Source organism: Loxodonta africana, chromosome 16 (genome assembly GCF_030014295.1).
Source record: "Loxodonta africana isolate mLoxAfr1 chromosome 16, mLoxAfr1.hap2, whole genome shotgun sequence".
Lineage (NCBI taxonomy): Eukaryota > Metazoa > Chordata > Mammalia > Proboscidea > Elephantidae > Loxodonta > Loxodonta africana.
This window is the reverse complement of record NC_087357.1, coordinates 43,555,475-43,581,908: the sequence shown is the minus strand read 5'-3', so window position 1 is coordinate 43,581,908 and position 26,434 is coordinate 43,555,475. Positions and strand designations below refer to the sequence as shown.

Below are 26,434 nucleotides of genomic sequence, written 5' to 3'. Positions count from 1 at the left end.
GTAAGAGGAAGATATCGGAGAGAGTGAAACCATTAGCAACCTATTACAGTGACACTGTTGTGAAGAGAAAATGTCCTGAACCAGAGGACAGTTCAAACTAGAAAGACAAGTCAGAAAGATATCCTGAAGCGGAGAAAAAGGAGGCTAAAGAGAGGGAGGAGTCAAAGATCACCCACTTTAACCCTAAAAAATCTAAAGGACCATGACCACTGACAGAAATAGGGAAGAAGGAGAGTTGACAATGGGAAGTCTGCTTTTAGGTGTATTTTAAAGACACGTGGTAGGGGACGGAGCATGGGATAAGCCTTTGGGGCACTCAAGATTTTGCCACTATCATCTCTATACCTCAGTTTTCTTTTTCATAAAATGAGGAGTTGATCTAGAATCCTTTATGTTTCTTCCAGCTTCATAAAGGAAGCATTAGAGGAAGTAGAAGGAAGATTTCAGGGATTAAGGAGGCATTTAGTGACCAAAGGTGTTAGGTCATTAGTCTGGCTTTGAAGTAAATGAGAAAAATGAGACTTTTATTGACTTTTTTTTAAAGATTATTACTTTTAAGACATTTTAAGGAATGACTTAGAATAATGAATATAGCCAAATATAGAATAAAGGCAGTTTACAAGATAACTTAAGAAATCTAAAGTAAAATGTGTAACAATGAAAGTCAAATAGATTTTATTTATAGGAGATAGAAGCTTCAGTTTGTGTGCTGTGATGAGAAGGTGTTGGGAAACTCCAGCTGCCCAAAAAATGTCTTCCTGACCCTCTTAAAATTCTGCCTGGATTTACACCATTAAAATAAACCCTGTTGAATGTATTTTGTATTGTAAAATGCATATTTATTTCACATTCAGCTGCTGTCATGCTTTCCAGCAGGCTGACAACTAGCTAGGAACAGTCAATTGAGGAGACAAAGATTTGAAGGGGGAGGAGGAAGGCATCCTTTTGGTATGTATGGCATAGCTTGAGTTATTCAATTCAACAACACATAGGTGCTTGTTATACTGCAGACACTGAGTGGGTTCTAGAGGGAAAATAATAAGTCGTGGTTCATTGCCTCAAGACTCCTACAGTCCAGAGAGAGTGGACTACATGAGGTCATGGGACTTGGGGAGTTTTAAAAAGTGGGACCGGGGACTTAGACAGGAAAAGTGGATGGACAGAAAAGACTTTTTTCTTCCATTATAGTTGTCTTAGTCATCTAGTGCTGCTATAACAGAGATACCGTAAGTGGATGGCTTTAACAAAGAGAAATTTATTTTCTCATAGTCAAGTAGGCTAGAAGTTCAAATTCAGGATGTCAGCTCCTGGGGAAGGCTTTCTCTGTCAGTCGGCTCTGGAGGAAGGTCCTTCTCATCAATCTTCCCCTGGACTAGGAGCTTCTCTGTGCAAGAACCCCAGGTCCAAAGGATGTGCTCTGGTCCCGGCACCACTTTCTTGGTGGTATGAGGCCCCCAACTCTCTGCTTGCTTCCCTTTCCTTTTATCCTTTGTAAGATAAAAGGTGGTGCAGGCCACACCCTGGGAAACACTCTTTACATTGGATCAGGGATGTGACCTTAGTAAAGGGTGTTACAATCCCACCCGAATCCTCTTTAACATAATCTAATCTTGCCTCAATAACTACAGGCAGAGATTAGGATTTACAACACATAGGAAACTTACAAACACAAAATGGAGGACAACCACACAATACTGGGAATCACTGCCTAACCAAGTTGACACATATTTTGGGGTGGCACAATTCAATCCATGAAAACAGTTATGTTGAAGGTTTGGACACTCTGAATTAAAGGCAAGCTTTTTCTTGGTCCCAGTGAATTACCTAAAGATCTACTAAAATTTAAGCTGGTAGGTTTGACATTGTCTAGGCTGAAGAAAGACAGGTAATTCAAACCCGTTGAATTCAACAATGGTCCTTTGCCATTTAAATTAGTGAAATTTTACTATGTCAGAATTTGGAAATGGTATCGCTGACTATGAAACACATGAGCATTACTAATTTTTCATGGATTTTCCCCTAGCCCCCAGATCTTCAAAGTGTGTCAGCATTACTGAGGCTAGTGGTGGAAACCAGGAGTGGCAGGAGTAGGTAGCAGGAAAGGTAGAGGAATTTGAGCTAGAAAGATAACTGAAAACATCTTTAAACAGCAAACCAGAGGAGCATTCAACAAGGACCATAACTTCAAGTAATGGAGAGGACACTTAATAGGGAACCAGCTCTGGCTCTGGTATTTACTAGCTGGATAGCCATGGGCAATCATAATATCCCCCTATATTTATTAAGTAATGACTATATGTCAGGGGAGCCCTGGTGGCACAGTGGTTAAGAACTTGGCTGCTAACCGAAAGGTAGGCAGTTCTAATTTACCAGCCGCTTCTTGGAAACTCTATGGGGTAGCTCTGCTCTGTCCTATAGGGTTGCTATGAATCAGAATTGACTCTACGGCAACAGGTTTTATTTTGTTTTATATACCAAGTATTGTGCTACATGCTTTACTTGTAACACATTTAATTCTCACAATCTACTGAGGTAGAGTCTACTGTTTTCCTATTTTATAGATGAGGAAACTTAATCACAGAGAAGTTCAAAGTCATATAATCTAATATTTGTTAAAGCTGAAAGCTGAATACAGGCAGTTAATGCTTAACCACCATGATATTCAAGTCACTGAGTCTTTTGGGCCTCAGTTCCATTACTTAGAATGGATATATTGGGCCAGACAATGCCTAAACTCCTCCCTGGCTCTAAAAAGTTAGGATTTTAATTTTATGAATTGTACTTATATTTATTACACCTTTTTATGGTCGATCTGTGTGTCTGAGCAGTCTATCTTGGAAAACTGAGATCTAGAGTCAAATTTCTGAAATATGGACTCATCTTCTAAACTTTCCACATTTCAGTCAAGTTGGACCACAGTATTTACTGTCTACCAAGAATGCCTTTCCTCAACCTCCATCTACTGAAGTTCTACCCAGTCTTCAAAAGCCGCTGCCATGCTACCTCCTCCAAGTAGCCATTCTGAATCTTTGGAGATTTAGAGTGGGGGTGTGTTAGACTGTTGGGGGTTGGACCTGGAGGAAATATCTAGGCTAAGGAAAAGAATAGATGTAGGATAGAAGAAAGGGTACAGGGAGACATATACAGATAAAGAAACTTAAGAAAACACTTTCATCACAGTTTTTTTTTTTTTGGAAGGTTTGGACACACTGAATTACAGGAGGGCTTGGTGTTCTTTGGTGATATGCACTAACAAAGCTTTCCCTGCAACAGGCAATTGTAAACCCACCAAAAGTATATCCAATGGTGCCTAGCTAGTAGGTGTAAGGTAAGGGTTAAATGCAGTAACATATGTAAAATGTCTGGCACTGTGCCTAGAGGTAGCTCCCAGTCTCCTTACCTACGATAGGAACCTGGTCATCTCCTTCAGGCTGAAGAAGGCTGCCGTCCTTCTTGCCTGGTGTTATAGATTGAATTGTGCCCCCGCAAAATGTGTATCAACTTGGCTAGGCCATGATTCCCAGTATTGCGTGATTGTCCACCATTTTGTCATCTGATGTGATTTTCCTATGTGCTGTAAATCCTATCTCTGATGTTAATGAGGTGGGATTAGCGGCAGTTACGTTAACGAGGCAGGACTCAAACTACAAGATTAGGTTGCGTCTTAAGTCAATCCCTTTTGAGATATAAAAGAGAGAACTGAGCAGAGACATGGGGACTTCATACCACCAAGAAAGCAGCGCGGGGAGCAGAGCGCATCCTTTGGACCCAGGGTTCCTGTGCAGAGACGCTCCTAGATCAGGGGAAGATTGATGATAAGGGCCTTGCCCCAGAACCGGCAGAGAGAGAAGGCCTTCCCCTGGAGCTGAGACCCTGAATTTGGACTTCCAGCCTCCTAAGCTGTGAGAGAATAAACTTCTGCTTGTTAAAGTCATCCACTTATGGTATTCCTGTTAGAGCAGCACTAGATGACTAAGACACCTAGGGAGGAGGAAGACAAGTAAAATGAGAAGAGATCCAGTGGGGAAAAAAGGAGGAGATATATGGGAACACGAGGAGAAAAATGAGAGCCACAGATAGAGAATATTGGGGAGAAAAGGAAATGTAAGGGAGTGGCGGTAGAAGAGAGAAGGATAGAAGGGGAAAAGGACAAAGAGGGAGAAGAAAGAACAAGGGATTTCTGGGGCTCAAGAAGAAGACTCTGAGCTGTCCCTGCAGAATTCCACCTGAAGGAAGAGTCCCAGAAGCAACTTGTGTAGGTAGCACCCAAGGGTATAGTACCAGTCACTTGCCACTGTGCTCAGATCCAGTCTTTCTTCCTGTTCTGGTCTGTATTATAGGGGTTCTGACTCCTGTCCCCTGTCCTCTGGTCTACTGGCCTCTCCTGTTTTCTACCAGTGGGTGGCCCTGGAGAGACACTGGAGGGTGGCAAGGGAGAAGCCAGGGTATTTCTCCCCCTCTCTCTGCTTGAGGAAGCGTCTCCAGCAGTAGCTGTGCATCCTTCATGGTTCCAGCTCCCACTGGACATGTCCTTCATGGTCTGGTAGCTTCCTCCCTTTGTCCCTCCAGCTCAAGGGGAGGACGTGCTTCCAGCAACTGCTAATCTCAGGATTGCCTCACCTTCCCTTGGTTTCACTTCCAGTTCTTCTAACACCTTTGTAACTAATTCACTGCATTACATTACCACTATTGAATTATCTGAGAAGGAAAACTTTCCTTTCACTTGGATTCACCCCCAGAGTTCAATGACATCTTTCCCAATAGAACTGGAAACAGTGCCTCCAAAGAGAAAGAAATCCAGCCATCCCAGGAGTCAGGGTTCACTTCTCCCGTGTTTTATCTGAGTGAGAAATCCACACTAGCTGTCCAGTGTAAGGGAGACTTGAAACCTAGGAATTATCCGTAAAATGACTGGATTCATACCTATTCATTCACGATTTACTCTATTCACTTTGATCCCTTGGGCCTTGGCTTAGGGAACATTCAATTCTATCCACCCAAGGGTTATCAGGTGCTCATGATGAGTATGAAGGACACATACCTAGGTGTGGTGGGGAGAAGACACAGAGACACAGGAAAAATGGAAGACATTTTCAGTTTTTGGAAGTGTTGCTTTTTGCAAGATGAGGTCTGTGGGCTGGTCTATCAGGAGACCAGGAGCTGCAGACACTCAAAGACAATCTTATTTTTACAGCTTTCATCTTTCCCGTATTCACAGCTGGGTAAAATCAGGCTTCTATTCTGAAGGAATCCACAATTTACTGGGGAGCCAGAGCAGGCACACGACTGACCCCCCAAGTCAGAATGATGCCAGCCACAAGCAGGGATTCTGCTTGGGGTCCAGGGAGGCTGCACGGAGTTGGTACACAAACTGAGTTACAAGGAGCAGGGATTTGACAGGTGGGGGAAGTAACTACTGGATTTTCTGGCAGAAGAGGAGCGTGGAGTCAAAATCAAGTGTGGAAGGACAGAGGCATCTGAGGTGCTGTCTACAGACAGGTGCTTTAGGGAAGAGTGGGGGATGGAGAGGAGGATGAAAGGTGGAGCAGCATGGGGATGGGGGGTTCTGAGGCTAAGGAACTGGGGCTTGAGGCCATGGAGAGTCATCGAAGGATCTCGAGCATCAGTGTGGCAAGGTCACATCTGGGATGGCAACTTTTAAGCGCTGAGCGGAGGACAGATAGGAAACAACCTGGAGGAAGGGGACCGAACAGTGCGTTCCTGAGGCAGCTTGTACAGGAAACCTCGGCTTGACCGCCGCCAAAGGGGTATATTTGAGCTGCATTTCTACCCATTCAAGGGCAAGCTTTCTCCGTCCATGGAAAAGAAAAAAAAAAGTGTCCCTTCTGCGGCTGGATGAGACAACGTCTACAGTCTCAGAAGTTTTGGATTTCTCCTTGCCAAGGTCGGGCCACTACAGGTGGGCGATTCTGAGCCCTGGGCAAACGCGTAGCTCGACGGCCGCCTTGGGCAGCCGCCGCGGGCCGTGCCAGGCAGGGCGCTCCGGGAGCTGCGCGGCGGCGGCTGGAGGAGGCCCGGCGGGCGGCGGCGAGAGGCTGTGCCCCAGTTTGTGTCCAATCAGGGAGTGCGGGCTGTGCCCCGAGCCGGGCAGCAATGCGTAAACAAACCCACGGCAACTCCTCCGCCCCCTCCGCGCACTCGCCCCGCGCCCGCCGCGGTCGCTGCCGCGGGTTCCGCTCTCCTCGCGCCGGCCGGGCCGGCCCAGCCTCCCGCCCCGCGCCGCTCGCCCCCCCACGCCGCCCCGCCGCCCCGCCGCCCCGCCCCGCCCCGCCGGCGCGGGCTCCCTCACCTACCGCCCCACGCGCGCGCGCGCACCACGCGCCACGCGCGGCCCGCCCGGATCGTGGCCTCTGGAGAGCAAGGTAAGGGCGATGCGCGGAGATCGAGGCTGATTCCCCGCCCAGCGGGGCCCGGGGAAGTTTCTGGCGTCGCCGTTTTCCGCTGGGCCAGGAGGGAGAGCGGGGGAGGCCCCCGGCGCGGGGCGGGGCGGGAGGGGGCCGCTCGGCCCCCTGGGGACACAAGTTGCCCAACGTGACATTGGTGCGGGCTCGTGGGCTGCGCTGCTGAGGGAGCGTCGCCAGGAGCGCGGCGGCCGCGGGAAAGGGGCTGAAGGCGCGGCGGGGCCGGGCGCTGTGCGGGGAAGGGGAGGGCCCCGAGGAACTTTCTCCTCCCTAGAGTGGCCCCTTCCAGCCCCGGCCGCGGCCCCGCCACGGGAGCAGCCGGCTCCCTGGCTGGAGGGAGACCATGAAATGTGTTTGAAGAAGCTGACGCAGTTTGTGACGCTCGCGGCTTCCTGACGGGGACCGGCAACAGCAGCGCATTCACCAAGAAGGGACGAGCCGAGGCGGCGCTCGGGCCCTTCGCCCGCCCGGGAGTGTGGGAGCCGCGCGCCCCGGCGCCGAGTTCGGGGGCCGCGGGTTCGGGGCGTGAGCATCTGCTCTGGGCAAGGAGACGGGCCCCGGCAGCGCGCGTCGCTTCCGTTTTGATTAGCTGGGGTTATTATATAAGATGTCACGGCGAGGGAAGAAGGGGCGAGCGGGAGGCGCGTTGGCGAGGGCGAGTTGGCCTTCCGCGAGGGGCGGGAGGAAGCGCGGGGCCCGGCGGGGACCCACCTGTGCGCCCTCGGTGCCCCCTGCGGGCGCCGCCCGTGCTCGTGCCGGGCCGTGGAGGGCGAACGTGCCCGCCTGTCCCCTTCCTGCCCCGGGAACACTCGGGCCGAGGCCGAAACGTGCTGTTTCCCCTCCGCCGGCTTGCCTGGATCTACACGTTCTGGCTGCAGGCGTTTGTACTTTGAAACATTTGTTTAATATTAAGGAAGCTGCGTGTGCGGCCGTCATAGTACGCCCCGAACCTGTGGCCGGGAGCTCCAAGGCGCTGAATGAATCATCTCCCCGTGGACCGAGCGCGGATGATTCATGCGGGGTACACACACGTGCGCGTACTCGCCGTGTGCCTCTGACCCGGGAAAGAGCGGCCCTTCTGCAGTGATGACGCCTAGAGAGGCGGGGGAGAGTTAGTGCAAAAGGGCGGCGTTTTTGTTTTTTGCTTTTTCATTCCTTCCACAGTAACTTTGAGGGTCAGGCTCCCAAGATTTTCCAAGGCTTGTTTCGCGTTCTTGGAAAGATTACAAGCTTCAACCTGGCTGCATTAATGAGTCGGCGGAGAAGCCCTGATTCGCTGCAGGGCTGGGTCTTGTCTCATTCAGAATTTGAATGGTGTCAAGTAAGCTGTCGGAGCTCCGAAGGAATTCTTTCAGTAATTGCCTTTCTTTAAGCACCCCTAAAGTGATCAGCAAAAAATGAAAAAGTAAGTAAACCTTTAAAGGAGAATAAGTAGCTTCTTCAGTAGAGGAGTCCTATTCAACGATTTTTAGCCAAATTCTAAAAGCGAACTAGTTTGCCATTCATGACTGTAGACGTTTTCCCACTGTGATGGTCCTTAATGACTAACTGGCTTCGTTCCCAGTCCACCCCACCCTTGTAGGATTAAGAGGTACGTTTTCTCATCGTTTGGGACTCAGCTCAGATGCCATCTATTCCAAGAGGCCCTCTTGATCACCTTAAGTAGCTCTCCATCCCTCCCCCCAGTTACCACCCTATAGTCCTATTTTATTTTCTTCATAGCATTTAATCGCTCCCTGAAATTATTTTGTTTGTGCGTTGTTTGGGTCCTGAGTCTTCCGACTACAGTGTAAACTCCACTGTTGTTCGTTGCTAGTGGAGTTGATTCCAACTCATGGAGACCCCATGTGTGCAGAGTAGAACTGCTCCATGGTGTTTTCAGTGCTGTGACATTTCAGAAGCAGCTCACCAGGCCTTATTTCTGAGCTGCCTCTGGGTGGGTTTGAACCACCAACCTTTGGTCACTAGTCCAGCGCTTTAAGTCTTTGCACCACCGAGGGACTCCTGTAAGCTCCGCTAGGGCAGGGGTTTTTGTCTGTTTTGTTCACTGTGTTGAGCTTAGCACCTGGAACAGTGCCTAGCATGGGTTAAACTAAAACCAAACCGAACCCTTTGCCATCGAGATGATTCCTACTCATAGTGACCCTATAGGACAGAGTAGAACTGCCCCATAGGGTTTCCAAGGAGCGACTGGTGGGTTCCAACTGCCGACCTTTTGGTTAGCAGCCAAATGCTCTACCACTGTGCCACCAGGGCCCAGTCAGTCAGTATTTGTTGACTAGTGAACGAATGTTGTTAATTGCCGTTCAGAAGATTCTACCCTTTTCCCTGATTTCTTGTAAGACTGTCTGACAGTTCAAATTCACAGTTACTTTTGATTGATTCACTTTCTGCTCTGCGCTGGAGGGTTTGATTGAGCATCATGTTTTAAGTAGTGTGAAGGAAAATAAGGCATCTGGAGCCTTGTCAAAAGGAAGTGGGTTACTGTATAAACCAATGGATGATTAAAAACATTATCTGTGCTAGTGGAAAAATAAAAATGTAGGATACTGAAATGGAATCAACAAAGTCAAATTTCCATGGTACTGTATGTCTCCACTCATATTGGAAATATTGACATTTCTCTATCCCTCCCTCACCACTCCCAGTGCACCATCTTCACATTTAGCTGCAGTTTGGAAAGGTTCATGGTAGGTAGCACTTAAAAGAAGTATTAATTTAACTAAATGAATGTAAGAGTTCCATCTCTTAGGAAGCCTTAATTGATTATTTGTTATTGTTGTTAATGTCAATAACTTACTTCTGCAGACAGGTGGATAAAAGGTGGTGTTTAAAATTGTATCTTAAGCATCTTAAATGACTTAGTTGTAAAGAATGAAAGTTATAAGTCAGCGATATAATGGAAAAAGTATTCAAATATTGTGTTTAATAGTACTCCCTTATGGGGTTAACTTTAATGAATGTTATATCGTTATAAATAAGAAACTTGGGAAGCATATTAACCAGCTTCAGTCTTGGAGCAGTATGTTCAGAACTTAGTACCTCCAAGTCACTGCTGAAGAAAAGTGAGCGTCTAGCAGTTTCCTTTTCGTAAGAGTAGCTGTGATCATTTTCAGAAGTCTAACGGCAAGAGTGAGTTCAGAGATGATAGAATTTTAGAGATAAAAGGAACCTTAAAATTGCTTGGCACAATTCATTCCTTTTTATTAATCCCTTTGCGGAGGAAACCAAGGCACAGTAAGGGCCAGGATTAAAACCAGGCGTTCTGATTCCCGGAGTCCCTAGGTGGTGTAGACGGTGAACACACTCGGCTGCTAACTCAGAGAAAGACTGGAGGTTTACAGAGGCTTAGCAAGGGTAACGGTCATGAGCACCCAGGGGAAACCTCTAAGATGTGCCCCACCCCCCCATTTCAGAATGAATCGATGTTGACAGTGATGAGACATCGACAAAAACGCCTTAGTCCTGCTTGTCTGGCTGCCTCAGTCAGGCACATTTCATATTTGTGATGCCTCGGAATGTCATCCCGTGCCTCATCTAGCACCTCCTTGAACTTCCGCCCAGAGACAAATGCCCCCTTCACCCCTCACCCTCCAGTATGCCTCAGAAGAAAGGGGCACCTCAGAAGAAAGACCTGGTAGGCCTGGTGGTCTACTTGTGAAAAATTAACCATTGAAAACAGCACAGTTCTACTCTGACACATGTGGGGTCGCCCTGAGTCAGAACTGACTTGGTGGCAACTGGTTTTGGTTTTTAGGTCCTGACTCCCACTTAGGGCTCAAGTTGTTGAAAGTCCTTGAATTAGCAAGAGTTCTCCTAGGTATGGAAGGAATAGTTCTACCATTAGTTATTGGTCTGCCTCTTACTTGTGAACTCTCAGGTAGTAAAATTACATCTTATTCAACTTTGTACCATTGTACCTTTGATGTCTACATATTCCCCCCAAATTTGTTGAATGTGGCCGGGCAAATGTATTTTAAGTTGAAAAAATATTTAGGAGTCAAAAAAGTAGGAAAAAATATTTAGGAGTCAAAAAAGTAGGAAAAAATATTTAGGAGTCAAAAAAGTAGGAAAAAATATTTCTTTTCCCAGATTGAAGAAATATTTGATGAATGAATGTGGATATTGGCAGTAATTAACCTTGAAATTAACTTTACAACTTTTATAGTAATTAATCTACAATGGTGTTTAATTTTCATGCCTCCAAAATTTGAAATAAAATGGCTTAAAACTTGTCAGTGTGCATGCCTGCTCATTTGGCATAACTATTTGTTGGAGAAACAATTAAGAGTCAGGAGTCAGGACATTTGGTAGATCTTGCTTTTAGAAAAAGCCTGGACTTTGCACCAGACAGAACTGGAGTTGAAACTCATCTCCATTTCCAATGTAAAGAGCTCTGTGGCAAGTTACTTAATATTTTTGAGCATTCATTTCTTCATCTCTAAAATGGGGGTAATAGCACCCGCCTTGAAAGATTGTTGCGAACTGGGTCGTAGTATGTTCAGTTCCTGTGATATGCTTTGGTTTAGTTACCTGCCTTCTCCAATTGACTCCAACTCAGGATGACCACAGGTACAATAGAACAAAACATTGCCTGGCTGCATCATTCTCATGATCACTGGTATGTTCAAGTCTGTCGTTGTGGTCACTCTGCCAATTCATCTCACTGAAGGTCTCCTTTGCCCTTGTTGGCCTTGTACTTGGCTAAACACGATGGCCTCTGGCAATTGATCCCTCCTGATGGCATGACCAAGGCAAATGAGTCAGGCAGTATTCTGTTGTGATCCATAAGATTTTCATTGGGCTAATTTTTGGAAGTAGATCATCAGGCCTTTCTCCCTAGTCTGTCTTAGTCTGGAAGCTCTTCTGAAACCTGTCCCCCGTGGATGACCCTGCTGGTATTTGAAATACTGGTGGCATATCTTCCAGCATCATAGCAACATGCAAGCCACCACAGTATGACAAACTGACAGTGGTGGTCTTGTAGACTAGGCCATTAATAAATGGTAGCTGCTGTAATTATTGCTACTGAAATGCAACCATGGAGGAAGCTCAGTCTCTAAAAGCTTCAGTTGTCTCAGCTGGACAGTTGGTGATGGGGATGTGCTAAGGAAAGTTAGATGGTCTCTAAGATCTTGTCCCACTCTAGTTTTAGGAACCAATGAAGGATGTATAATTTTCCTGCTATTTTAATTTAAATAAAATGATTAATATATCTTCGATCTAACAAGAACTGCAAAATTGTTAGTTTCTAGGCTTTCCAGATAACTTGAGTCAGTGAACTTTGATAATATTAAGTACCTTTGCATTATTTTGTATGCTACATGACAGATACAAAGTTAACTTAAATGTTTCAACCTATCATTCAACTTCTATACATAAGGGAGTATAAGAAGCATAATGGAGTCCTAGTGGCACAATGGTTAAGTGCTTGGCTGCTAACCAAAAAGGTCAATGGTTTGAATCCACCAGCCCTTTCGTGGAAGAAAAGACCTGGCGATCTGCTCCCGTAAAGATTACAGCCTAGGAAACACCATGGAACAGCTCTACTCTGTCACACGGGGTCACTATGAGTCAGAATCAATTCAGTGGCACACAACAACAACATGAAGAGTATAAGAATTAATCAAAGACTTTCTCTGAGAGGCTTAAAAATCAAGATGGGAGCATAAGGCGGATAACCAAAGGCTATATTATGTGGAAGAACTGTTAGAGGCATAAAGAAAAATACTTTGTGAATTCAGAGAAGGAAAACACTATCTAGCCAGAAAAATTGGGGGAAGACCTTAATTAGGGAGTTTTGAGCAAGGCATTAAAGAATTGGTAGGACTTCAGCTGACGGAGATGTGGCGACCAGCCTATACTAACTCCTGAAGGAGGGAGTATATCTAGGAATGGAGGGCATTGTGGTTAGGCTAGAGGATGAAGTGCCTGGAGGCAGTATAATGGGACAGAAGGCTGCACGAGAAGGTTAGGGCCAAATTGTGAAGCATCTTGAACACTGAGGTAAGGAGCCTGGGATTTATTTAGTAGGAAACCGTCCAATATGTTTTAAGTAGAGAAATGATATTTAGTAGGAAACCGTCCAATATGTTTTAAGTAGAGAAATGACGTGATCAAAACTATGCTTTAAGAAGATTAATCTGCATCAGAGGAGCCAGGGGTGGTCTCAGTTAGGAAGCTATAAAAGTAGTCTCTTGAAGAGAAACAGCGAGAGCCTAAGTTAGGGTGGGAGCAGGAGGCTGGGCGAAACAGTGCAGAAGTAGGTGCAGCAGGACTCAGTGGCTAATTGGATGTGGGAGTTGAGGGAGAAGTCAAAGATGGCAGCTGAGTGTCTTAGATGATGGCAGGAATTTGAAATAGGAATCAGGAAGGGCTGCTGATAAAGCACCTGTAAGTAGTATGCAATCAAATCAGCAACAAATAAAATGTAGTAAAAAAAACTCCACAATAAGAAACAACCCAATTAAAAAATGAGCCAAAGATCTGAAAAGACACCTTACTGTAGAAGAAATACAGATTACAAATAAGGCTGTGCAAAGATTTTCAAAATCGTATATTGTTATGCATTGAATTGTGTCCCCTAGAAATACATGTTCAAGTCCTAATCCCTGTACCTGTGATTGTGACCTTCTATGAGAATAGTACATTGAAGATGCTATTGGTTAAGTTATGGAGGTCATACCAGAGTAAGGTGACTTCTGATCCCTTCGGAGTCATGTCTTACATAGAAAAGGGAAACAGATACGGAGAGACACACAGGGGCAAGGCACCATGTAAAGATACATTTAAAAGCCAAAAAATGACAACAAACATCTGGGGCTACTAGAAGCTGTAAGAGATAAAGAAGCATCTTCCCCCAGAGCAGACAGATAGACCATGGCCCTACTGACAAGCTGAATTCAGACTCCTACACATATGTGAGAATAAATTTCTGTTCTTTAAAGTAAAATAAATAAACGAATAAATATTTTTCCCATTAATGGAGGTAATTACAAGTTTCATTCATGGATCAAGAGGCAGTTGTTCAAACAGTGCAAGGGGATACTGCGTGGTTTAAAATCAAGACAGGTGTGCATCAGGGTTGTAGCCTTTAATTATACTTACTCAATCTGTATGCTGAGCAATAGTCCGAGAAGCTGGACTTTAGGAAGAAGATGGACTATATGAAGCATCAGGATTGATGGAAGACCCGCTGACAACCTGCGATATGCAGATGATACAACCTTGCTTGCTGAAAGCAAAGAGGGCTTGAAGCACTTAGTGATGAAGATCAAAGACTACAGCCTTCAGTATGGATTACACCTCAACATAAAGAAAACAAAAATCCTCACAACTGGACCAGTACATAACATGATAAATGGAGAAAAGATTGACGTCAGAGATTTCATTTCATTGGATCCACAATCAACACCCATGGAAGCAGCAGTCAGGAAATCAAACAATGTATCGCATTGGGCAAATCTGCCGCAAAAGACCGTTTTAAAGTATTAAAAAGCAAAGACGTCACGTTGAGGACTAAGACCTGACCCAAGCCATGATATTTTCAGTTGCACCTGACCCAAGCCATGATATTTTCAGTTGCACCTGACCCAAGCCATGATATTTTCAGTTGCCTCATATGTATGAGAAAGCTGGACAGTGAATAATAAGGAAGACCAAAGAATTCATGCCTTTGAATTATGGTGTTGGTGAAGAATGTTGAATATACCGTGGACTGCCAGAAGAATGAACATGTCTGTCTTGGAAGAAATACAGCCAGAGTGTTCCTTGGAAGTGAGGATGGCAGAACTTCGTCTCACATGCTTTGGACATGTTATCAGGAGGGACCAGTCTCTGGAGAAGGACATTGTGCTTGGTAAAGTAGAGGGTCAGCGAAAAAGAAGAAGACCCTCGATGACATGCTTGACACAGTGGCTGCAACAGTGGGCTCAAACATAACAAGATTGTGAGGATGATGCAGGATTGGGCAGTGTTTCCTTCTCTTGGGACCAACTCAATGGCACCTAACAACAGCCACAGTTACAAGCATGAACTTGGACATTGTATCAACCAGGTTTCTCCAGAGAATTGGCTGATGCGTTTGTAGAAGTTAATGAGTCTGAAATCCATAGGACAAGCTGGCAGTTTGGAAACTCAGGGAAGAGTTGATGTTGCAATTTTGAGGCAGAACTCCTTTTTCTCTGGGAAGCCTCCGTTTTTGCTTTTAAATCCTTCATTTGATTGGATGAGGCTCAACCACATCAAAGGTAGTCTCATTTACTCAACGTCAACTGATTGTAAGTGTTAATCACGCCTACAAAATACCTTCACAGCAACATCTAGACTAGTGTTTGACCAAATAACTCAGCACTGCAGTGTAGCCAAGTTGACATACAAAATTAACCATCATAGATGTGTTAACTTTTTTGTGTGTCTGTGGACCATCCAGATGGATTGGGGCTATTAAAAATAGAGAAAAATTTGGAGGTATCCTTATGGAGGGTAGTGGTGAAGCTGTTGGAATGGTTCAGGTATAGATGAGAAAAATAAAAGGCCTGGGGTAGAGCCTTGAGGAAACCAATATGTGTAGTCTTGGAGGCGGACATAAGGAGGAAGACGGGATGCCAAGAAGAAAGACGCAGGAGAACAACGGAAAGATAGCATGAAGATAGGTGAAGAAGGAGAATTTGGATGAGGCTGATACGGGTGTGTTGCTATTAGTTGCCATTGAGTTATCTCCAACTCATGGTGACCTTATGTATGACACAATGAAACTTTGCACTGTCCTGCCCCATCTTCGGGATCATTGGTATGTTTCAGTCCATTGTTGCAGCTGTTCTGTTAATCCATCTTATTGAAGGTTTCGCTGCTTTTCATTGGCCCTCTCCTTTGCCAGACATGATGTCCTTTTCTAATTATTCGTCTTTCCTGATGACACGTCCAAAGTAAGCTAGTCAAAGTCTCAACATCCGTGCTTGTAAGAAACATTCTGGTTATATATCTTCTAAGACAGATTTGTTAGTTTTTTTGGAAGTCCGCGGTATATACAGTGTAATTCACAAACACCACAGTTTGAATACATCAGTTCTTCTATCTTCCTTTTTTACTACCCAACTTTCATATACATATGAGACATTTGAAAAGTCCGCAGCTTGGGTCACGTGTACCTTGGTCATCAAAGTGACATCTTTTCTTTTACAACTTCAGAGAGGTCTTTTGCAGCAGATTTGCCCAGTGCAGTACCTCATTTGATTTCTTGGTTGCTGCTTTCATGGACATTGATTGTTGATCTAAGTAGAATGAAATCATTCACAACCTAAATATTTAGAAAAGTTCATTATATTTGGCAATAAACCTATTATTAATAGTCTTTGAGGATTAGGGTCATTTGGGCAGTGGGGATAGAAGTCAGCCTGCAAGGAATTGAGGCGAGCCTGAGTGGGAAGGAAATGGAGAGAGCAAATGTAAACTCTGAGTCTGAACTGGGAAAAGCAGAAATGGAAATAGTTTGAGGTGATGAGCATGCCAGTGAAACTTTCTTAAAAACAAAACCTATGTGGAAGGCCCAAAAATGTTTGTGGGCAGAGTGGCTGTCAGTGGAGAGGAAGGGACCAATGATCAAGGGAGGGGAGAGGTAGGAAGGTAATTAATGCAACTAGGCTTCTCCCCAAGTAGGAGGGATGAGGGAAAGATAGGGTGGCCATGCATAACGGTTGCCCACAACAGTCCGTATTGACACTTGTCATTCCAGCTTAATTACAAATAATGTGCCTTTTGGATAATAAATCATTTGATTACCCTGATGATAACACAGATAAAAAAATTATCCATGGATGTGACATAGAGGGAAAAAGAGATGTTAAAGGCAAGGATAAATTCTGAGATGTAGAGGGGAAAGTTGGAAGCTGTGAGAGAGTCCAGCTACACTTGAAATGGATTGGTTATCTTCAGTTGAAAAAACAGCAAATCAGTTGATTTGCTGAACACAAGTTGAGAGTGGGGAGCAAAGTTGAGAGGTAGAGGAGAGTGGAAAAGTTTGGAACAGTTGTGAATCTGAGTGGAACAGTGAGCCAGAGGTAATGAGGGGCTGACAAGTTGCTAAAAGAGCTTAGCATTAACCTTGTGATAGAATAGATGCATTTATGGCTTTCTCCTGCAATGCTCAGAAAACTGGAAGTGGAGATGGTGTATCACTGAGACTGCCAACTCCATATGGACCCTGGGTTGAGTAGGAAGGCAAGTGAAACTAGAGTGTTGATGGGCTGGGAGAATGAGCAGGCGATGTGAGATTGGAATGTGTAATGGCTGGGTCAACAAGAATGAAAGAAATGGAGATATCTAAGTGTAAAGAGGGAATCCTGGGGCTAGCAGTGAAGGGGATAAGGAATTTTCAGGTTATTGTATCATCATGGCAGAATAGGTTCTGAGTGATGATGAGAATTCAAAGTGTGGCTGAGCTTCAGGGTGGTGAAGTGGCACAAACACGACGTAGGTCATTGGTCTCAAGGAACTCTGAGACCTGCGTGTCAAAATGATTGTGTATTGTCAATGTCTGTTTCAGAAATTACGGAAATCCCTTACTAAATCCTTTCTGAACTTGTAGTTCATAGAGTTGGAAAGTACCTTAAAGATAAGAAAGTTATTCCTTAATTTAAAAGATGAGGAAGCTAAAGTATTTTAAAAACTTTCTAGAAAAATTGAGACTTGCCTAAGATCACAGATGATAACGGTAGCAGAGCTGGTTTTGGAAAGAACCCAGGATCCCAGAATCTCAGTTCAGTATTTTGTCTTCTAGGGCAGGGCAGGAGAAGTAATAAAAGTATAAACTGAACCAAATCTTAGAAAGCTTCCTCACCATTCAGTTTGCCCACTGTTCTTAGAACACCAGTGTTTGTGGGCACAGAAATCCCCCGAGGGGAGCTGGGGAATACAGTCCATGTGTTCTGTGTTATAACTCTGAAAAGCAAGTGATACTGTCTTTGAGGAGACCCATAAACCCATAAAAAGCACCACTTCTCCCCCACTAATTATAAAACAGATAAAAATCGGCAGATGAATAAGATACTAACTTTTTATTGATGACAGCTAGATTCGAAGACAGAGCTTGATATGAATCCCCAAAATGGGCTTGTAAACCAGTCTAGACTTTGGAACAACCCACTAGAGAGAAGATTTGAGGCTGCAGAACAGAAATACCCAGATTTCACCTTTCACTGTCCAGGTAGAAAGAGGCCAGTCTCTCATGCTCAATATCTTTGGTAGAAAAACTCCATCCATTTGAGGACTAAGAAACAGACCCACAGATGTCACTCACCAGCCAGCTGGTGGAGAGGTACGTGTGTAGGGCAAGAGGCCAGGGGTAGATAGGGAACCCTGAGGAGTGGAAAAGAGGCGTTCCCCTTGAACGTCAGGTTGTCAGTTACTCATAATTTACTTGTCTGCATTTGATTTAAACTAACCTGAGGCAGCCGGTACATTGCTGTGTCAACTAGAAGTGAATGAAATGCTTAAGACCTGTTTGACCATAGGTTCTTGGTTACTCAGTTTCACATCTATACCTGGTGAATCTCTCCATCCCGCTGGGAATTTCAGGAAATGCACAGATGTCAAGGTTGCCAGGACCACCAGCTTTGAGATCCTGTTTTTGACTTTGGACCTTTGGAAAAGTGAAAAGTTTTTCTGTTCATAAAATGAGCTCTTAATTAAACTTAGGGCACTTGGAATTAGTCTTGATTCTGCCACTACTTGTGTGACCTTACTAATTAACTGAGTGCCTCAGTTTTCTCATCTGTAGCATGGGAAAAAATGATACCTGCTCTGTCTCCTAGGTATTTGATGTGAAAGCTCTTTGCAAATAAGTATTCTTATGCAAATGTGAGGCATGAATATAACTATATAGGCTGCAAGGTAAATGTAAAGTTTAATAATTTTTTTAAAGTGTTTGCATAAAACAACAAGGATGACTATTGACATTTGGGGTAACACTGATATAGACTCTTAAAGGCAAATTGTGACTTTTCTCTTCATCCATGACAGTATGTATAATAACTCTGGTCAACTGAGATTTAGCCAGTGTGATTCATGACGAATGTAGTAATTTCTACCTTTTAATCTATTTCTCTTTCTTTTAACATAAAAAAAATTATAAAATGTAACACATAGAAAACTTTTGAAACATGCATATACAGATTAATGAATGATTATGAAGTGAAGATCCATGTAGCTAGGACCCAGCTCAAGAAACAGAGTAATTTTTTCCCATGGGAATCTTTTTTCTTCTGTTAGAGCCTTGGTGTTCTTTGCAAGGAAGCCGTGAGCAGTAGTAAGAGCAATTAAAAGTATTAGCAGGTCCCAAATATGTGTCCCTTTGGAGTGGGATTAGATTACAGGTGCAATGTTAGTGTTTTTTCTTGTGATTTATTTCTGTAACTATGAATTTAGTGTTTGGGAAAGTCCTGAGTTTTCTGCCTTCAAGATTAAAATCTTCAGGCTAAGCATCTTCAGATTTGTGACCTTTGGATGGGAGTGAAAAGGTTACGATCATCTGGATGTGAAAAAAAGCACATACGCTTGATTTTTTAAATGTCCTGATCATACCTCTTTTGCCTATCTTTAGAAGCAAAACAGCTAAGACTCTGGTATTAACGATGGCTTTAATACAGTATTCATAGGCCTGCTTGGGAAATGCCTGGCAGTTATTAAGACAAATACATTTCAGCTCATACCGCCATAGGTTAGATTTGAAGTGGCAAGAAGGGTTTACTGATACCAGCTTTGTTGCATGAAAAAAATCTGTATTTTCTTTGTTTGATTATAATCTAGTATTCTAATCATACTATCTTTTAAGGCCAAAGATAAATTACAAGTCTTTTGTGGTATCCAGTAAAAAGATGTCTTGAATCAGTTTTTTTTAATTAAAAAGGAAAATGATAATAAACATTAAGATAATTGGAAAGTATCTTAGCTAACCACATATGTCTGTAAGAACAAAAAAGCTCTAAATACTAAAATGTGATAGAAAGGCCCATTTGTTGGGGCAGTTTCCTGATCTGTAAGATTAGCTAATGAGACTTCAGGTTAGAACTTGGTGAATTGAACACGTGTGTTTACTGTCAATACCTCCTAAAACCCCACTGTAGTGATGGTAAACATGGAAAGAGGCAACTCAACTGTAGATGGGTGATACCAACACATTTCTGGAGGACAGAAAGCAAACAGACCGGTTACAGCCGACTTGTATGGTGGAGGAAGCTGAAAACTAAGTGCCCTTAAAGGAGTTGGAGGTGGATACTGGGAAGAAACAGGCAGTTCATCCCCCAGAATCTCAAAAAGGCTCTGAAATTAGAGGCTTTGGAGTAGGGCATAGAGCTGAAAATCGGGGATTGGCCAAAAGTCTGTAAAAGTAACTAGACCCTCAGTTCCCTTCCCCTACGCCACACAACAAGAGTAAACATTTGAAGGAGACTGGAAGTTTATTTTCTAGACAAATTGAAGTAAATTACAGGTTCTGGACTTAGGGATACCAAAACAAAGGACCAAACAGAGGACAAGGGTGTAATGCTCAACCTAAAACAGAGGAATTTAATGAAGTTTTACATACATACTAAGCAGTAAGACTCTGTAGCCCTTGTCCCCTACCCTGATTGTGGAACATCCAGGTAATTATCGACCCAGGCAGGATACTGGAGAACTGTTCTCTTGGTAACATGAGTAGTCCTAGAGAAAAGACTTACAGATACTGACAGGTCCCACATGAAAAAATCGACTTACTACCCATTCTTCCTGCAATAAGCCCACTAGTTAACACCCCTGTCCCACAATGAAAATAGAACTTGCAGTCAAGTTTTTAGTGCATTGCTCTAAATAGACAGTCAATGAGTACAAGACATTTGGAGAAATCCTTCAACAAAAAAGGCAGAAACTAGAACCAAAAGAAGTGGTCATTGCAAAGAAAAGAAGAACACAAAACAGACAAAGCAAACCCAGCTGGGCAACACTGTCAGGCCTAGTTTATATCAATGTATTATCTAATAAAAGCACAAACAGCAAAAGACAAAATAAATAAATGGAATCTCATAAAAATTAAAAATGCTTATTCATCAAAAGTCTTTAGCAAAGGAGTGAAAAGGCAAGCTACCGAAGGGAGACTATCTTCAGAAACCAGATATTTGACAAGAATCTAATAACCAAAATATATATATAAAACTCTGACAACTTAACAACAAAAAGACAAGTAACCCAATCATAAGATGGGCCAAAGAACGTGAACAGACATTTCACCAAAGAAGACATTCAAATGGCTGCCAAACACATGAAAAGACGCTCAGCGTCATTAGCCATCAGAGAGATGCAAATGAAAACCACGATGAGATACCATTTCACTCCCACTGGAATGGCTAAGATAAAAAAAAAAAAAATCAAAGATAACAAATGTTGGCAAGGATGTAGGGTAATTGGAATCCTTTCCTATTGCTTGTGGAAATGCAAAATGGTGGAAAACAGAGTGATAGTTCCTCAGAAAACTAAAAATAGAACTACCATATGATCTAGCAATTCCACTCCTAGGTGTATACCCAAAAGACTTGAAAACAGAGATGCAGACAGAGACTTGTACAAAAATGATCTGCAGTACTATTCACGATAGCCAAAAGGTGGAAACAGCCTAAATGTCCACGAGCAGATGCACGGACAAACAAAATGTGGTACATACATATAGTAGAATACTACTCAGCCAGTAGGAGAAATGAAGTCTTGATGCATGCAACTATATGGATGGAGCTGGAAGACATTATGATGAGTGAAATGAGTCAATCACAAAAGGACAAATATTGTATGACCTCACATATATAAAAAGACAAGAAAAGGCAAATGTGTATAGAACAGAATTTATTAGTGGTTATCAGGGGTGGGAGGGAGAGGGAAATGGGGGTAACAGTGATGGAAATATTGTAGTGTTTAAGGGTAGTGCTGCATAGCAGATTATTGTAATTACTGTCAATAAGTTCTACACCTGTAAAAAAGTTGAACTGGCAAAAGTTATAAATGTATTTACAACAATGACAAAAAGTTAATTGCTGAGGCTGCTTATGTACAAGCAAATACCTCATAGAATTTGGTTTCTTGGTTTGAAGGTTTAGGGCACGGTTACATGGGACATCCCAATTAATTGATCTAATAACATGTTTAGTGCTTCTGTTCTACCTACTGTTTCATTGAGTAGTGCCTGGGGTTTTAAAAGCTTGCTAGTGGGGATCTAAGGCACATCAGTTGGTGTCTATTCACTTGGAGCAACAGAGGAAGAAGGAGCACCAGAGGAAGAGGGAGCATTAGGAACAGAAGGAGGATATGAAATGTGTGCCTAATTGCCCCCATGAACGTCTGCCTCCTTTGCCATGAGACCGGAAGAACTGGATGGCCCAGCTACCATTATGGAACATTTTGATCAAAGATTCTGTAGACGAATTCTTATCTAAAGGGGAAAAATGCAGAAGAGAATTTCAAATTCTCATGGACTTCAGACTTCCTGGAGCCACGAAGGTTGAAAGAACCCTTGAAACTGTTGCCCTTAGATAGTCTTTAAAACTTAAACCAAAAATATCTCCTGAAGTCTTTTTGAAACCAAATAATAGTTTAGTTTAACTAGCAAAAAGTGTGTGCAACTTGAAAGATTAAATAGGAAACATAGGGGGAGTGAATTTATGTTAAGAGGGGAGGAACAGCTCAGAAAAAGAGGGTGAGAATGGTTGCACAACTCAAGGAATATAATCAGTGTCACTAAATAGTAAATGTGGGAACTGTTGAGCTGGTATATGTTTTGCTGCGTATATTCTCAACAACAAGAAGATAGAATGAAAAAACCAACCCACCTATAATTAATATATAAAGAAATGAGAAGATATTGTATCCATAAAATGAGAAAAACCCACTACCACTGAGTAATTACGACTCATAGTGACCCTATAGGACAGAGTAGAACTGCCCTATAGGGTTCCCAAAGAGTGGCTGGTGGAACTGCTGACCTTTTGGGTAGCAGCCAAGTTCTTAACCACTGGGCCACTAGGGCTTCTAAAATAAGAATAGGGGCTATAAAAAAGTAATACAGAGTAAGAAATAGATCTTGGAAATTAAAAAATAAGATTGCAAAACAAAACAAATTTTATTAGAAGGACCAGAAGATACAGACAGAATATCTCCCAAGAGCAGAAATAAAAAGCAAAAGGATGGAAAATAGCAGAGGGGAAATAACATTAGATGATTGGTTCAGCAGGTAAAATATACAACTAAGAGTTCCAGAAGGAGACTATAGAGAAAAGTGAAGAGGAGATTACCAAAGAAGTAATATAAGAAAATTTCCCAGAACTCTTGTTGTTAGCTGCTGTTGAGTGGATCCTCATGCTAAGCCCCTGTGTGCAGACTATAATGGCTCCATAGGGTTTTCAAGGCTGTGACCTTTCAGAAGCAGATCACCAGGACTGTCTACTGAGGTACCTCTGGGTGGGTTCGAACAGCCAACCTTTCAGCTAGTAATCAACTGTTGTTGTTGTTAGTTGCTCTCGAGTCGGTTTCTGCTCATAAGCAACCCTGTGTACAACAGAACAAAACACTGCCTGGTCCTGTGCCATCCTCACAATTGTTGCTATGCTTAAGCCCATTGTTGTAGCCACTGTGTCAGTCCATCTCGTTCAGGATCTTCTTCTTTTTAAATGACCCCCTACCTTACCAAGTATGATATCCTTCCTCAGGAACTGATCCCTCATGATAACATGTCCAAAGTACGTGAGACAAAGACTTGCCATCCTCTCTTCCAAGGAGCACTCTGGCTGTACTTCTTCCAAGACAAGATTGTTCGTTCTTCTGGAAATCTAGACAAATTTCTAGATCAAAGGGATCCACTGAGTAGTGAGGACGATGGATGAAAAAAGACCCGCATAATAATGTAAGACATATTACTGTCAGATTGGACAACGCTGAGAAAGATGAATATCCTAAATCCTTTCAGACAATAAATAAACAAAAAATAAAGGTCACATGTAAAAAGATTGGGAATTGAAATGGCACCAGATTTCTTAACAGCAACACTGGTGTCCAAAGAACAATGGATTAATTCCTTCAGAATTCGGAGGAAATTATTTTCAATCCAGAAGTTCAAGCATCAACTATCAAGTGAATGATAAAATGAAGACATTTTGGGTGTATGAAAGGTCTCAAAAACGTATTCTGTATGTATCATTTTACAGGAAGCTACTAGGTGATATGTTTTATCAAAAATATGGCCATAAGCCAAGAAAGAATAATATATGGAATTCTGGAAATAGGGAGTCAGACACAGGAGAGAGGCAAAATAAGTTCTGGGATGAGAGTAAAGAGAAATTTCAAGATGACAGTAGTGCAGCGGGTCTAAAAAGAAGCCAGTCCAGATCCGAATAGGAGGAAGGGTGACTCCAGGAAGGAGTTTCAAAGTGGAAAACAAAACTAATAGATGATCTGATATATTTGACCAAATGTGAAATATTCTTCAGAGGGGCTTTCCCATTCCCGTTGGAGCATTTGGGATAAATTGTTGATTCAGAAAACCTAGCAAGTGAAAAAAAAAGGCAATTATAAATTCCAGAAAGATAAAAAGTTGTACAAGAAACTAAAATTGGCTGCAAAGATAATAGTATTTACACAGTTCATAATTAAGTAAATCATTAGTGTACTCGTTAGAATATCACCACTGTAATAGAGACCCCACAGTACTGTGACATAAAGAACAAAATAAAACTTATTTTTATCACATATGACAGTTCAAGGTGAACATTTTAAGTAAGTTGATGTCTCTCCTCCATGCAGCACTTCAGGGTTCCAGATTCCTTCCGTCTCATTGTCTGCCATCCTCTAAGGCATTGCCCTAATCTGCATAGTCAAAACCTGGTGTCTTAGTCATCTAGTGCTGCTATCACAGAAATACTGCAAGTGGACAGCTTTAACAAAGAGAAATTTATTCTCTCACAGTCGAGTAGGCTAGAGTCCAAATTCAGGGCATCAGCTCCAGGGGAAGGCTTTCTGCTCTCTGTGTACCCTGGAGGAAGGTCCTTGTCATCAATCTTTCGGTGATCTAGAAGCTTCTCTGAGCAGGAACCTCAGATCCAAAGGACACAGTCTGCTCCCGATGTTGCCTTCTTGGTGGTATGAGGCCCCCATGTCTCTCTGCTCGCTTCTCTCTTTTATATCTCAAAAGAGATTGGCTTAAGGCACTATCTAATCTTGTAGCTTACATCCCTAGAACTGCCACTAATCCATCTCTTTACATCATAGTGATAGGATTTTCAACACATAAGGGAAATCACATCAGAAGACAAAATGGTAGACAATCATACAATACTGGGAATCATGACCTAGCCAAATTGACACATATATTTTGTGGGGGACATAATTCAGCCCATGATACCTGGTCACAATGTGTGTCAGGTCAGCTGGCAAGAAGGGAAAAAAGCCTGGAGGAGCAAAGTTCTAAGGCCTACATCACATTCACTCATATTGCAAGAACTTAATCATATGGCCACACCTAAAGATGATGTTTAAACTATTAAACAACTGGTAGCTCAGCCACTGACTAAACAGAACACAGGCCTGCTAAAGAGCGAGAGCAAACCCTGGAAGCTCCCTGCCGTGCCAAGTGCTAACCGTTTGTTTTTGCTAGGTTATAGTGATGCTCCCAGGAGAAGGACTGAGAGGAGCAGCTAGTTACCTGCTATAGAAGTATTTTAATAACAACTGGTACAGCTTTACTAGAATATGCTGACTAAATATTAGCCCTGACCATATCCAACTGCAAATGAGACTAAGAAAAAATGTTGACATGACTATATTAGGAGAATGGAACAGGATAATGAGATATCAGTAATTATAATAATTACTAAAATAATAAACCTAAAAAGAAAAAATCAAGAAATATCAATATATATATGTTACTTAGGAATATAGAGTGAAATATCAGAAGAAATAGCTAAAAGAGTTGAAAGCAGTTGTTGCCTCTGGGAAGTGGGTTTGTGGAGGAGTGGAGAGGTAAGGTATGGTACTGCTGTTTTTCATTTTAAGCCTGGTAGTACTACTGGATTTTTTAAACAATTCTCATGGGTTACTTTGTTAAAAATAAAATTAGTAAGAAAAAAAAGAAAATAATACAGTGGTAGTAAGTGGATTGGAGAATGCTGTACATGTATCCAGAGTTAATATATATGTGTTAAAAGTTAAGAAAGAAACATAGTTGGTTTGAAATTACAATCCTCTCCTGCAACTCTGATTCCAACTATCACTCTGTCTCAGAATCCTTTGGGGGAGTTCTTAAAAAAATTCAAATGCCCACCCCTCATTATGTTTTAGTTGACTGTGTGTGGACCCCAGAGAATCAGAACTTTTAAAAGCTCTCCAGGCGCTTCTGATGTGCAAATATTAGCCAAATAGTTAAAACAGGTTTGCCTCTGCTTCAGATCAGCTCCCCTCTCTCTGCCTCAGATCTGAACTAATATGGTATGTTTTGGGCCAGAAGAGTAGGAGGAAAAGAAGGGCAGAGACACAGAAGAGGTCATTTGGATGACCCATGAATAATGAGAATGGCTATCCGGAGAGCCAATATTTGTTTCCTTTTGTTTTTCAGAAACTACTTAAATTGATTACCTTATCTTGAATTTCCCATGGAGTAATTTTAGAGCTCAAGTAAATTTGAACTTAATAACATTACCTTCAGTGTTTCCTCTTGGGACCAAATCAGCTGCACCATCAGGTTACCCTCAAGTTCTTCTGTCTCCCCTGGGTTTTGCCCCGACCTTCCCAGCTGTGATCTACCAGACATTCACCAATAGTAGCATTTCCAGTTTGCATCTGGTATTACCAACAGTTTTCACAACTCACTAGTGTTCCATGAGGGAATTTTTAGAAAGGCGATCAGCAATAAGAAATAAGGGAATATACCATATTTTTTATGCAAATAACGCACACCTTCTACGTTTGTTTGCCAATTGTGCCTCCCCCACAAGGTATTTTCATAA

General features: G+C 42.8%; 1 protein-coding gene across 1 annotated transcript in view; it reads left to right on the top strand.

Moving 5' to 3' along the window:
* The first annotated feature begins 6,297 nt into the window (after nt 1–6,297).
* Nucleotides 6,298–26,434, top strand: part of PCGF5 (polycomb group ring finger 5) — a 157,752-nt gene continuing 137,615 nt past the window's right edge. The window contains exon 1 of the mRNA XM_064269578.1: nt 6,298–6,383. The gene's annotated coding sequence lies outside the window, so the exon portion shown is untranslated. The remainder of the gene's footprint in view (nt 6,384–26,434) is intronic.